The sequence below is a fragment of the Neltuma alba genome, unplaced genomic scaffold (genome assembly GCF_004799145.2).
Source record: "Neltuma alba isolate B1F8T4 unplaced genomic scaffold, ASM479914v2 tig00012988_pilon, whole genome shotgun sequence".
NCBI classification, from domain to species: domain Eukaryota; kingdom Viridiplantae; phylum Streptophyta; class Magnoliopsida; order Fabales; family Fabaceae; genus Neltuma; species Neltuma alba.
In genome coordinates, this window is record NW_021637341.1 from 191,853 (window position 1) to 206,493 (window position 14,641).

At 29.9% G+C, this 14,641-nt stretch overlaps 1 pseudogene; it reads left to right on the top strand.

The window, feature by feature from the left end:
* Positions 1-7,501: 7,501 nt before the first annotated feature.
* On the top strand, positions 7,502-14,641 carry LOC114733215 (uncharacterized; annotated as a pseudogene).

The window sequence follows — 14,641 nt, forward strand, 5'->3', positions numbered from 1 at the left end:
GTTGTCTTAGGACGCTTGACAGTAAGCTTATATTCTCCCCCTCCCCCCCCCCTCCTCTTTTTTTTATATATATATTATTTGTATTTGTATTTGTATTGTAATTTTATCAAATTTCTGTATAACTCATTCTAATTTTTATTGAATAAATTTTATTCAATACTATGAGATGATTTCATGTATTTTTGATAAAATAAATAGATAATTTTTAATATACTCTTATTGATTTTAAATATAAGCATCAAATCTTTAAAGGTGTTTGGTTTTTGTTTTTCTATAATCTAGAATTTGAATTTACTTATCATTTAATAAATTTTTTATTCTAATTCTTAATTAATTATATGTTTTTTCATATTTTTTTCTACTTATTTTCTCTCATACATTTTTTCCATTCATTCACTCTTTCACACTGTTTTTATAAATAAAGTTGTTTTAAGAATATAAGTTAATTTTTTTGACTAATTTATTTTTTTAAACTAATTTTAATTAAAGTTTTGAATCATGTGATTTAGTTTTTTAATATTTATATTTTGAGCTGAGTAATAATTGAATATTAAAGTATTAAAAATTTGCTCACTTCACCGTAGTTCAGAGAGCATGAAGCAAGAAAGCAAAACAATTCATTATAAAGATAAATAGAAAAAAAGGAGAGGCAGTGCTACCTCGGCGTCCCTTAAATCAAGAAAGAGGAACCGAGAAATATGATTGTTCTAATTTGAAGAATTTTTTATTGGGGTACAAAGCTACAAAGACTCCCTTAAATCATTCAATAAAAAGGAAAAAAACTAAAATATCTTCAAAAATATTAAACGATAAATTATCATTAGTGAATTGCAAAATTTCAAATCAAACCTCTTATATTGTTTTAAAATTTTAAAATATTTTGAAATAACAATAATACTCTTATTCTTGGTGACTATTTTCATATAATTATTTACTATCCTAATTTAATTATTAACCATTTTCATTTTTAAAGTTCTGGTAACTACTTTTATATAACTATTGATTATACAAGAATAATAAATAATTAAACAAAAAGTAATCACTAGATCTCTAATAACACTTAATATATTTTTTGAAACAAAAATAGTTAATAGCTAAATAGAGTAATTAATAGCTAACAAAAAGCAGTCAATATATTAAAAAAGAATGGTCATCGGAGCTTTGAATACTAGTCACTTGAATTCCAATGACATGTTGCCAAAGCTCCGACAACTGGTCACTATCAGAGTCATTGGTGTTAGAGCTCCGGCTAACAGAAATTTTGAGGTGGCAATATTTTAAAAAAGAAAAAGAAAAAAAAATAACAAAAGGCATTTGTATAATTTTATAAGATTTGAAAATTCTAAAATAGTACCAGAAGTCTGAATTGAAAATTTAAAATTCACTCATGCTGATTTGTCCTTTAGTAATTTTTAAGATATCCTTTTCTCTTTAATGAAATTCACTTCCCAATGACACTAAAATCTTAAAATTAACATTGAAATGTCATAGCCGACTCTTATACTAGAACAACCTAACCAAACCATAGTAAAAAAAAAAAAAAATCACTTTTGATTTACCAACAAGAATTAATATAATTGGTAAGAAGTCAGATCATAGCTTATAAGATTGTGAATTCAAATCTCATTGCTGATATGAGGATGTTGTTGGCAGGCATAATTTATAAGTACCTCTGTAAGTACTTTTTGAACTTAGAGATATGTCTTGACCTTGATGAGTACCAAGACTCAACTCATCTAGACTATTTTTTAAAATCAAAAAATCATTTTTGATTTCTTTTGATTTTCAATATTTTTTGCCAACATTTTTCAATGCTTATTACTATAATTTACTCCTCCGATCCTTAATATAAGACCCATTTAACTAATTTGATTAGATTAAGGAAGTTAGGTAAATTAGTTAATTATAAGAAAAGTGACACATTTTTCCTAAAACACCATAATCATCTTTTTTAATACCCCCTCTCCCTCTTCTATTTGATTATGGTTGAGGGAGTATCTATAGGGGTAATTTAGAGAAAACTGATAAATATGAGAAATGAGTCTTATATTTAGGACTAAAACCAACTCAAGAATTGGGTCCTATATTAAGGACCGGAGGAGTATTACATAAGTTTTTAATTAAGGCAATTATAATTTCTTTTATAAAAAGTCAAAATATCATTAAAGAAAAATTGTTAAGAGGTTTTGAAACAAATAAAGCTACAATTACCTTAAGTGGAATTTATAAGAAAAGAAATAGATAACTACCTTAGAATTACATTCCGCAAATTAAGATAAAAAGAAAAAAATCCTTCCAAATTTGATTGTTTGAAGGCGGTGGTTTTAGAGGTATTATGATGAGTCTTTTATTGATACAGTTAATTGTCAAACAGCTGTAGCCATTTTTCTCCAAAATTCCAAAATACATTAACCACAATAGTGGTGTCCGAAAACAAATCCAGAGAAATATTTGACCCTCATGGTCTTTATTTCTCCAAAAGAAGGCTTGAATCAGAGAACCCTAAAAACAAATAATACTTTCGCAATGCAATATCCTTTGTTTCTTCAATTTATGAAGAATAATATCACATCTCAAGATGTTAGGAAAAGGATAATCACCATTAGCTGACCGAAAGATAGAAATTACAGGATTTTGACGAGAAGAAAAAGCTAATTCATATAAAGTAACATAACTATTAATTTTTCTGATGAGAAAAATTTACTCCTCAGGTCTATAATGTAGGGTCCAATTGAGAAGTTGATATTAGTTTTATATGTAACACTTATTTCACATATTTATCAATTTTTTTTTGAATTAATTCTATTGATATTTCCTAACATTAATCAAGTTGGAGAGGGAGGGAGGGAATTAAGAACTGCTTAGGGTATTTTTTTTAAAAAATCATATTAACTAATTTAATGAAAATTTTTAATCTATTCAAATTAATTAATCAGATCTTATATTAAAGATCGAAGAAGTATAAATTAAGTACTCTTTCGGGGCTTAATATAAGATTTTTTTAAACTAATTTGATTAAATTAAAGAAGTTAGGTAAGTTAGTTAATTATAATAAATATGACATGTTTTCTAAAAAATAACATAGTCATATTCCTTGATATCTTTCTTTTCTTTTTATTTGATTATGGTTGAAGGAATATCAATGGAGGTAATTTAGACAAAATTAATCAATATGAGAAATATGTATTATATTTATGACTAAAATTAATTTAATAATTAAGTCTTATATTAAGAATAAAAAAGTATCTCTTAAAATGAGAGAGAAACCAAAAAAGTCAAAAACCCATAATAGGTTTCTATGACATGTTTTGTAAAAAACTATCCTCCTTTTCCTCCTACTTGATTATGGTTGAAAGAGTATCAATTGAGGTAATTTAGAAACATTAATTAATATAAAAAATATGTCTTATATTTATTACTAAAATTAATTTAATAATTAAGTCTTATATTAAGAATCCAAAAAGTATCTCTTAAAATGAAAGAGAAACCAAAAAAGTCAAAAACCCATAATAGGTTTCTATGACATGTTTTCTAAAAAAATATCCTCCTTTTCCTTCTATTTGATTATGGTTGAAGGAGTATCAATAGAGGTAATTTAAAAACATTAGTTAATATGAGAAATATGTCTTATATTTATGATTAAAATTAATTTAATAATTAGAACTTATATTAAGAATCCAAAAAGTATCTCTTAAAAATGAAAGAGAAACCAAAAAAGTCAAAAACCCATAATAGGTTTCTATGACATGTTTTGTAAAAAACATATCATCTTTTTTCTTCTACTTGATTATGGTTGAGGAGTATCAATAGAGGTAATTTAGAAACATTAATTAATATAAGAAATATGTCTTATATTTATGATTAAAATTAATTTAATAATTAGGTCTTATATTAAGAATTCAAAAGTATCTCTTAAAATGAGAGAGAAACCAAAAAAGTCAAAAACCCATAATAGGTTTCTATGACATGTTTTGTAAAAAATATCCTCCTTTTTTCTCCTCCTTGATTATGGTCGAAAGAGTATTAATAGAGGTAATTTAGAAACATTAGTTAATATGAGAAATATATCTTATATTTATGATTAAAATTAATCTAATAAGTAGGTCTTATATTAATAATCTAAAAAGTATCTCTTGAAATGAGAGAAAAACCAAAAAAGCCAAAAAACCATAATAGGTTTCTATAACCCATAATACTTGCTCCCGAAGGAGACTGAGGAATATTATTAGCTGAGGAATTGAGTTCTCATGTAATTCTTTTATAACCCATATTCAAAAGATGAAAAAAAAAAGTTCGGATGAATTTTCACCAGATGGCCTAACCTATTCTACTAACTACTGACGTGCTGAATTTTTGACTTGATTTTTAACATTTAAACATATTTTTGGTGTGTGAAAATTCAACCGGTCAATGAAATGGTTGAAGCGGTAATGCGAAATCAATAGTTCATTTTGATATAATTAAGATGACATAATTTAATTAAAATGTGTAAAAATAATATTAAACAATTAAAAATGGACACTTATACAAAATCAAATTGCGGTTGGAAAAAGACCTTTACCTTCCTTTAAAGCAGGCGCCCCCTAGGTGCTAAGACTGCAGTGGAGCGATATTGAATAAATCGCCTCAACCTAATCGATAAGACGCATATAGGTCCGGAGCCATAGACAGACTCTCCATAGGGCTTTCAAGTATGCCTTTCTTGAAACTGTGATTTAAAAATAAAAACATCTATTTATTAAGTAGTAAAATTAATTACTTTTCTAATCTTATTTATAAAAAAGAAAAAATATTTTTATTAATCTTATTTATAAGGCACATCATACTGTTTTATTTTTTATTTTTTATAATTATAATATAGATAGCTATTTTTATATATCAAATAGAGATAAAATTAAAAAATTGTTATATTTTAAGGGATAGTTAATATAGTTTGGTGTTTGTACGAAATATACTAAAAATACATTATAAATAAAAGTATATTAAATGATCTATATAATTTTTCAAAAAAATTTAAGAGGTTGTATGAAATGGCTCTTAATTTTTTGAAAAAAATAGTATTTCCAATCCTCAAGATCTAGCTTATAATTCAAATTGGGTTACAAACTAGATATTATATTAAGATATAATAATGATAATATAATGATATTGCTGCTAATATTTTCCACCTCATTTTTCAAGAATGTTTCACGCTATGATGTCTCTTATCTTACTTAAATTGAAATAAAAAAATTTAACTGAAATAAAAAAATTATTCAAATAAAAATTATATAATGTCATAGAAAATTAAAAATGATTTTTTTTTGAGCCAGACTACTTACCGAGCAAACATTTTTATCTCCATACTTCGCCAAACCAAGAACATACATTCCTACTATCTTTTCTCTTTATCATAAAAAATTTACCAATTAAATTACATGTATGAATAAAAATAATTAAAAATATTAAATTGATTACTCTAATTACTAAACTCTAACATCTCTCATTATTTTTTTAATTAAATACGAACATATATGAAAAGACATTTAATATTGATTGAAACTATTAAATTTTTTTATAAAAAAGATAAATTTTTTTCCTAAAAGAGTTCTTACAATAAGAATAAAAAGGAATATATATGTATATAGGAGTGTTGAGAGCAATCAAAAACACTTAAAAAAATACTTTCATATAAGTCAAGATAAAATTCTTTTTACATATTTATTTTGTATATTATAAAATTATTTTTAAAATTATAGTTTGGTTTTCATCCAAACATCCACATAGTCAATGTCAACCATGAAGGTCCAACTGAATAGAGTGGTATTTATTTTTTAAAATGATAAGTGTTAATACAATTTTTAGTCTTTTAAGTTTATGCCACTTTGATTTTAGTTTTTCAAGTTTCATTTTATTTAAAATATTAGTCTTTATAATTTAATAAAAATTTTAATTATTTTGCCCTTTGAGAGACTTAAACCTATGGTTTAAAACTTAATAGATCAAAATTAAAATAAAAACAAACTTAAGGGATAAAAGATTATGTTAACCCAAATAATAAATTTGATAACATACTAGAAAGTTTGAAATTTTATTTATTACAATTATTTTTGATTGAACGATTTTTTTGATAAATATATATTTAAAATAATTTTTATATTAAAAAGTGGTATTTTGATTAAACTTGATAAATTTTGGAGAGGTGAAAAACCTGTCACTTGTCAATAAATACTCGGAGAAGGGAAAGAAAAATAAAAACAAAAAAACAAAAACAAAAACAGGGAGCTACCGTGTGCTCAGTCATATAAAAGTAGCTGGACTAAAGGCCTGGTAAGCCAACCATTTCTAAGCCAACTGAAGAGAAAAGAGAGAGAAAGAGAGAAGAAACGAGAAAGGATTTGTGCAGGTGAAGCTGAAGCGTCCTCCTCCTCCTCAACTCATCTTCAAGTAATAATATCATTGCTATTTCGGTGGTTGTTATCTCAAATTCTTCTTGTTTGATGACTGAGTCTGATCCTCTCATTGTTTGCATGAAAGCTGATTTTGACAACAGACGATTATTGCAGTCGCCTTCCTCCGTTCAGTTCTCGTTGGCGAGCTCCATAGCCTCAGCATCAGATCGTAAGTGTTTTCAACGTGGAACTTTTTATTTTCGTATACTCCTTTCAAATTCAGTGTGGAACTGCAAGTTATTCACGTAAGCTTCCACCAGCCCCTACCGCTTTGACTAATGAAGTTCTATCTTTAAATGAAGATACCACCCAAGCCAAAGATTTTCATAAGAAAACGCATCTAGTTTGATTTCTAGAAGCTAGCAATTTCCTTTTTGTTGTTTGTGCTTGACTTTGTAAGTATTTGTTATCAATAAAACTTCTCTTTCACTTAGAAAAAAAAAACTAGGTAGATATTGTTATATATCTCCCGCCATACGATTTCCTTGTTGGCGCTCTCTTTACCATGATTTCATCTTCTTCAAGCTTGTTTTGCTTTGTAGGGTCATCGAATACTCTTTCTTGTTCTGGGTTTCCTCTGCTGCCACAATGACTTCTTCCGTTGAAGAGTTCGAGAAGGACGACGATTTTCATCCCAATGACCGCGCTATCGACCCTCTTGCCTCAAACCCTCAACGCCATAAACGAGGGTTTGCTTTTTTTATTTCCCCCTTTATTTTCGTCTTCTTATCGCTCTAACTTCCTGCAAATCAGGCCCTCATGAACTTGTGGATCTTGTGACTTTCTGCAGGGTAGTAGTGGGATTAATAGTAAGTTTTCATAGTGGAGGGGTCTTTTATTGAAATTAGGAAGAATGATGTTCGAGAACATGTGTTCATTTCAGAAGCTGAAATTAGATTGAGGGAATTATATATTTTCATGATTTGAAGTTTATACAAGTTAATAGTAACTGGGGAAACTTGATGTTAAATATACTCAGTTAACCATGTAAATTTTGTCCTTGTGTAATGTAATTTCTCGTTCTCTGTATTTTCACTTGTGATGACTTTTTGATGAACCTGATGTTAAAAATGGCTTCATATGGTGCTACGTCAACCGACAGTCGTAAAAGGAAGTCAAGCAGGGAAAATGCTGGCAAAAGAATCATTTTGCCACTGAAGAAGCCTTCTTATGTTCAAAGACTGCGTCCTAACACATTGAGGTCACGACATGTGGGTATATTGCGGAAGCTCTTACACAAGCTTGTGAACCAACAAAATTGGGTGGAAGCTAGTGGTGTTCTTAGTGTGTATCTGCGAGCAACAAATAAAGATGCGTCCCCTTTTGAGAATCAGTTTAAGTATTCGGTATGAGTTTAATATAATATTAGCATGGAAACCATTTGTTTTGAACAAGCTTATTTGTTCTGGCGTTTTGGCATTACTGTGGTGATTTTAAAATTTGGGATTGGGGATGGGATTTTAGGTTCTTAGAAATTATTTGGCAATTTTTAAAATTTCGTCATCTAATCCTTTCCGTTGGAAGAGAAGGGCACGAGAGGGGGAAAAGGGATGGTTGAATAATTGCCATTTTCTTAGTTTGAATTAACTTCATAATAAGCTAAAAAGAGGTTGACAAAAAAAAAACTAAAAAGATGAAATCAGTAAGTTCAATATATGTTTTGACACATTTATTTATCATTATATGCTCTGTTTTGATAATTTGATTTATTGATATGAAATTTAAAGGATAACCAATAACTTAACATGTGTTAGTTAACTTCTCTCTCGAATATCAAAATTTATAGATTGGGAACTTAAATATTTGAAGTTTTGAGAGATTAGCGGATGATTTTTCATTCTCTATCCCTCCTTGTAAAATACTGGTAAACAGAGTCCAATGAAGCATTTTCTTCTTGTCCCTTTCGTTTCATTATCCCCACGCAAATATGGCACAAAGTTTGTGCAAACTTGATGTCTGGATAAAGAATTTTACAAGGTATGATAGGATGGTGCACTTTTGCCAACTCTCTATTTAAATGTAAACTGTTTTGAAGGAGGGTTTTTTTTTTTTTTTTTTTTTAATTTTTAAATTTTAAATTTTAAATTTTTTTTTAAATTTTTGTCTGCAAACAAATTATCAATAGCTTGCTTTGTTGTTGGGTTGCAATATATTCTAAAAATGTGAGCTAATATATGAAAAGTAATTCCAGACTTACAAGTCTAAATTGCTGAGAAATGTACCATTTGTATGTAACTTTCATATTTAGATGTACTGCCATAGTACTAGGTTGTGATTTATTTTTCCAGTACTGATATCCATATTTAGATTTTCAATACCATGATTTGTGTTGTCACATCTGTAGGTTTTACTGAGGCTTCTCAAACATGTGGAAAATGGTAATATCAAACCAAGAAGAATAAAACACATCTATGATATTTGGATGAAGAGGAATGGAAAAATGAAACATAAGCCAACAGAGGTATATTTCGTGGTACTTTTTCCTAAGTTGTTTTTGCCAATTGTTTTCAATGCTGCTAGATTCTAACTAGTTTTGACTTATTCTTGATGCCTTGAAGGGATTAACATGATAGATTACCAATTATTGTGGGATAAGGGGTGATGTGCGACTTAAAACAGTATCTGGAATAAATATTATTTAAGTTATTTTTTATATTTTGCATTCAATAATATTATTTAGGTTATTCTTCTGTTTTGTTGAGTGGTCCTCAAATTTAGAGTCGTGGGTCGTAGTACTAAGTAATTTTATTTATTTATAAATTATTGAGGTAATTATTCCCTATTATTCCGAGAATCTGAAAGAAAAACAAAGAGTAGCGAGCCAGGCCGAACCTAAAATACAATAGAGAATGCAAGTTCAGCGAAGGGCAGAATGGGAATAGAGTTGCCTAACTTTATAATTGCCTTGTTTACTTATATTTTGATTTTGCAATTGTGATGCCGAAATGTTTCTTGAGGCTTCTGCAATTGATATAAAGTGTTACTTGTGAAGCAGAATAAATATGCAGTTTATGTGGACTACATGCTGTTTTTTATGATGCAAGGCAACATTCAGGATGCTTATGAGGCCGTTATGTGGTATGTTCTTTTGTTCTTTAGTGCTTATCCCTTTTATTTTTGGGGTTAATACGTAATCTCTTGGTTTTGCAAATGAATATCAGTAGCAATTAGTATGCCAAGTATTGTTTCATAAATTAGTTGACTGATCATAAGCCCTTCCCTTTTATGGGGAAGGTTTTTTTGAGATTCTTTGAAACGAATTGTTCACAATGCATGCAAGTTTTCAATTATTTTAATTGTCGTTCCTAGTATCACCATTAAATATATGTTGGTATCACACTAAATGGTTTACGCTAAACAGGTTTTCCTGGTAAGTGCTTATATTTTTTTATTTTTTATTTTTTGTCTGACACAACTATGATAATCTTAAGTTAGAGCATGTAGCTGCGTGTGCCTAAATTGATTAGCTTTTAGTGAGGCATAGAAGGAGAATGAGGGCGTATTTCAAAAGCTGGAAGGAAACTGGAAGAAGTCTGAAGCCTTTTAGCATGCTTTTATTGATTAGAAGCTTTTAGGACTTGTACCCGGCTCTTGTGCTGCCCACTTCGCATATTATTTATAGTGTAGAGATGGAGATGCTAGAATGGAAGGGCGAAGTTTTAAAGAGTTACTAAGGGCTTGTTTGTTTTTGTTCTTTGTTTTCTTGTTCTCAAAACAATTTTATAAAATTGTTTTTTAGAACAAGTTTTGAAAACAAAAAACAAGAGAATTTGTTTGGATAATAATTTTAAAAAAAAATCATGTTTGAAACAAAAACCAATAGAAAATCACATTTGGTGGATGATAGTTGTCATTGGTAATAATAAGTAGTGCATAATAGGTAAGAAGAGAAGAAAATTTCTTAAAACTTTTCAAAACAAAAAATAAAAAACACAAAAACAAAAGCAGGAAAACATGTAAAAGTTGTTTTGGTTTTTTAAAACATGTTGTTTTTTTGTTTTTTAAAACAATCAACTAAAAATAACTTACTAAACAAGTTTTTTTGTTTTTATGTTTTTAAAAACAGAAAATTGTTTTCAAAACAAGAAACCAAACAAAGCCTAAATTTTAGTGTCATTATTATCTGGTGAATAATATATTAAATATTTTAATGTTTTAGAGTTCCGATTTCTTCTTATTGTCAGTGATTGCATATCTTTAATGACATTTTTCTATTTTAAAACTGACCATTAAACTCAAACTTCTTTGCTATTCTTCCTATTTCTTTCCCAGGATTAGGCAAGAAAATGGGCCTGGCGGCGATCATATAGCAAATATGGTGATGGGTTTGATATATTATGAGCTGTGGTATTCCTGTATTCCAAAAGAGTTCCAGTGGAGAAACTCAGACCAGTTTGATTGCCCTGGGACTTCATATACGAAGGGGGACAAATTCAGCAGTCAACATGATCGATTAGGGTGGCATAAGACATCTGAAACTTCGAACTCGTGTAAGGATAAGAAGATTGATGCTGACCATCAAAGGAAAATGCCTCAGTCAAACTTCCAGCCGCAAGGTTTTTACTCGGATTCTGAAGAATTTTCAGAAGATATGGATGTTGACTCCAGATTTTATGCGCGAGATGCCTATTCTTTACACAGTCTTGGTAAATTTTCAATATATATTCCTTTTATATATATATATATTTAAAACTTCACACTTTGTTGTTAGTTTTTTATATTTTTCTTTCAAATTTTTTGTTTTGTTTTTTGTGTTATAAATTTTGTAGGTGGGTTTATATTAGTTTTGTTCACTTTGTGGCAGTTTCAGGAATTTTAAATGCTTGACACATTAGGGAGAGGGTTTCATGACCTAACGTTTATGGAAATTATCTAACACATAATTCATGCTCAAATGTGTTATTTGTCTGAAAAAATAAATTTCAAAAAGGTTCATTTAACAGCAATGGAAACCCAAATTTTTTATGTGATGGGACAATCAGGAATTTTAAATGCTGAAAATGCATAGAATTCCGTGAATTTGGAGTCATATAACACCTAATCTTCAAAATAAGGGTGACAGGTCAGATTAAATGAACCTTTCTAAAATTTATTTTTCTACACAAATAACACATTTCAGCATGAATTATGTGTTGATAATTTCCATAACCTAATGTGTCAAGCTTTTGTTTTGTGAAATAACAAATTAACTGGAAGGACTTATTTGTACATCATTTTAAGTTTGAGGGGATTTATTTTTCAATTTTTAAGGGATTAGAAGTTATTTTCGCATGATCTAAAATTCAAGGATTATATGCATTTTAGCCAATTTTAAATTGAGGAAATCAGTGAAGCTTATGATACTGGGAAATGTTGCTTTCAGCAGAAACATAACTAGGTCTTGGTTTATTAGCAATTAAATTGGTTACAGATTTGGGGATATGGCTATTAGGCCAACAGAATAATAATTCTTTACATAAGCGATTCTAATTCCACCTGCACAATTGACTTATATGATGCCATATTGGACCATTAGGTAAGACATCGCAAAATTAACAGCTCTGGAGCAGGCATTTCTGAATTTTGTTCTGTTTTGCAATTCATCCATATAGGATGTTTTTTATTCCGATCAAAACATTTGACTAGAGAACATATATATGTATATATCATCTTGTTGGCTATGATAGCAACATGGGTTAAGCTGCACACTTTTTTGAGTGAAAAACATTCTTATTTCTACCTTTTTAATTTATGTAGACTTATATATTTGGAAAAAAATGTAATGTGAACTTCATTAGGAGACTTTTGTTCAGTTTTGATATAGTTGAGATGTAGATGGAGATTGACCTCATAAAACGACAAAATAGATACAGATGGAAATTAGAGGCAAATGCGTGTTTACTTTATTCTATCAACCTCTATTTTAAATTACAAATTATGCATCATGTTTTAGGTTGAATGGGGTTAACTGTTGGTTCGCCTCTGACATATTACTAATGTTTTGCATTTGTTTTAGAGGGACTTGATTCGTGGTTGTTACCCTTGCATCTACCTGACTGCAACAGTGTTGAGAATTTCACTCTCATGCACGGCAAGCTGCTTAATGAAAATTACAGAAATGCAGTGAGGTATTTACAAATAGCTCTTGACTCAACGCCCTCCGCATCGGCATCATTACTTCCATTGATACAGGTACAAAGCATCCATGATCATATCCAAATGCATTTTACATGGGTGTTGTAGTGTTCAAATAGCATGACTATGTCATTGAGAGCATTGGTTCGTCCGGTTCTGTATGTCAAAATGGTTTTAGATGCCAGTAGCCCTTTCACATTTTAAATCTTTGTTTTCCCAGCTTTTGCTCATTGGAGGTCGAGTTGATGAGGCACTAAAAATAATTGAGAAGCAGTGCTGTGCTTCTCTCTCTGCTCTTCCATTTAGGTATGTACCCCTTAGCTTTTTGTATGCAATGGATGGATCAATGATATGTCTTTTTAATGAAATACTAGCAAGAGCAAGGCTACACCTCACATTCCGTGCTTAGCTTTGGCTAAACTCCCTTGGAAAAGAAATGTTTTATCAGACTATATATAGCATACTTCTATAGTTTTATTTATTTGCCGTGCTTAGATTATATGCATGACTAGAGGAATTTTCCATAGCAGGTCTGGTTATTTGTTTGCAAGCACATTGAGTTTGATAATGAGGCTGGATGGGGGGAACTATGAATATAGAGATTTGGACCTTTGTCTAAGGTTCACGGCGGAATATGAAGTTATAGTGATAGTGGTGAAAGCACTTACCCACCACCCCACCAAAAAAAAAAGCAGCAGCAAAAAAGACCCAAAAAAAAAAAAAAGGATCTATTTGCATGAGGATTGCAAATGCTGTCGATGAATCTTGTCTACTTGTTATTTATACGGTTGTTAAGAAATTCCTACCTTGTATGCCTCTAGAGTAGTTAAGTCCAATCACCATTATAAGGAAGGGGGCTTTATACTATTATTTACTATATCCCTATTCCCTCCCTTTATGTCCCCACAATGTCATCGCTTATGTAGAAATCGTTTTTTCCCAAGCATTACCCTAGTTTTTGGTCATTGATAGAGCATGACAGTACCATGTGATCCATATAGCTGACTCTGCCTAATGAAATCTAGATATTACTTTAAGCAATCGAAGATTATTGGTTGCTGTGATTTTTATTGTTCATATAAACTTATTTTCCTGGTATTCCTTGTGGGTACTCATATTGTTGGGTGATAGCTTTTGACACAAGCAAATACTCTGAATTTGTTTTTTTCCACCCCCCTTTCACAATGTCTCTTATTTACGCACTTGTAGATTGAAAGCTATCCTCTTGGAGCAATTTAATTCAAACGATCCTCTCTTACTTGTGAGCTGTTTTGAGGATATATTAGAGAAGGATCCAACATGTTCTGAGACATTAGAAAAGCTTGTGAAGATGCATGACGATGGTACTTTGTTGTCTTCCTTTACTTTTTAAATCATCATATTTACCTTCTACAATATAATTTAGAAGCCTTCATAATTTTTAATTCCATGCTTTTCTGTTCTTTTGATATCATGCAGGGCACTATAGTGTTGAATCTCTGGTAGAAATTATTGCTTCTCACTTGGATGCTGCAAATGTGGAGCACTATGACACATGGAGGCTGTTTGCTTCTTGTTTCCTTAGATTATCTGACAATAAGCAAGGTTGTAGAAACCATAAAGATAAACATAAACAACGCAATTCTACTTTCCAAAGAAGTGCTCCTGCAGTATTTACAAAGAAGTTTTGGAGGGTGCGAGGCAGGTGGTGGTTAAACTTACATTTTAGCTCTAAAATTCTCAAGTCAGAAATTGCTGTTGGTATATATATTCTTCTGATGCCTTTAAATTAATTTATCTCTTAGAACTGTTGAAATTTCTATCTACTTCATCTCATAAATTATTGCTTTGGGCAAGACATGCTAATTTTTTGTGTCTACTTTTGTTATGGTTTAGGTGATTTGCAGTTACTCGCCTACAAAGCTGCATGTGCATCGCATATGTATGGAAAAGAGTTTCATTATGTTGTGGGGGCTTACTCACATTTGGAAAAAAATGATCAGGATTTATTGAGGATTTTGAAACATCATAGACGAAATTCGTATCGGTTGTATGAATAATTTCGATATAAAGGTGAAGTAGATTTTGCCCCCTCATGGGTTGTATGGGAAGACTGA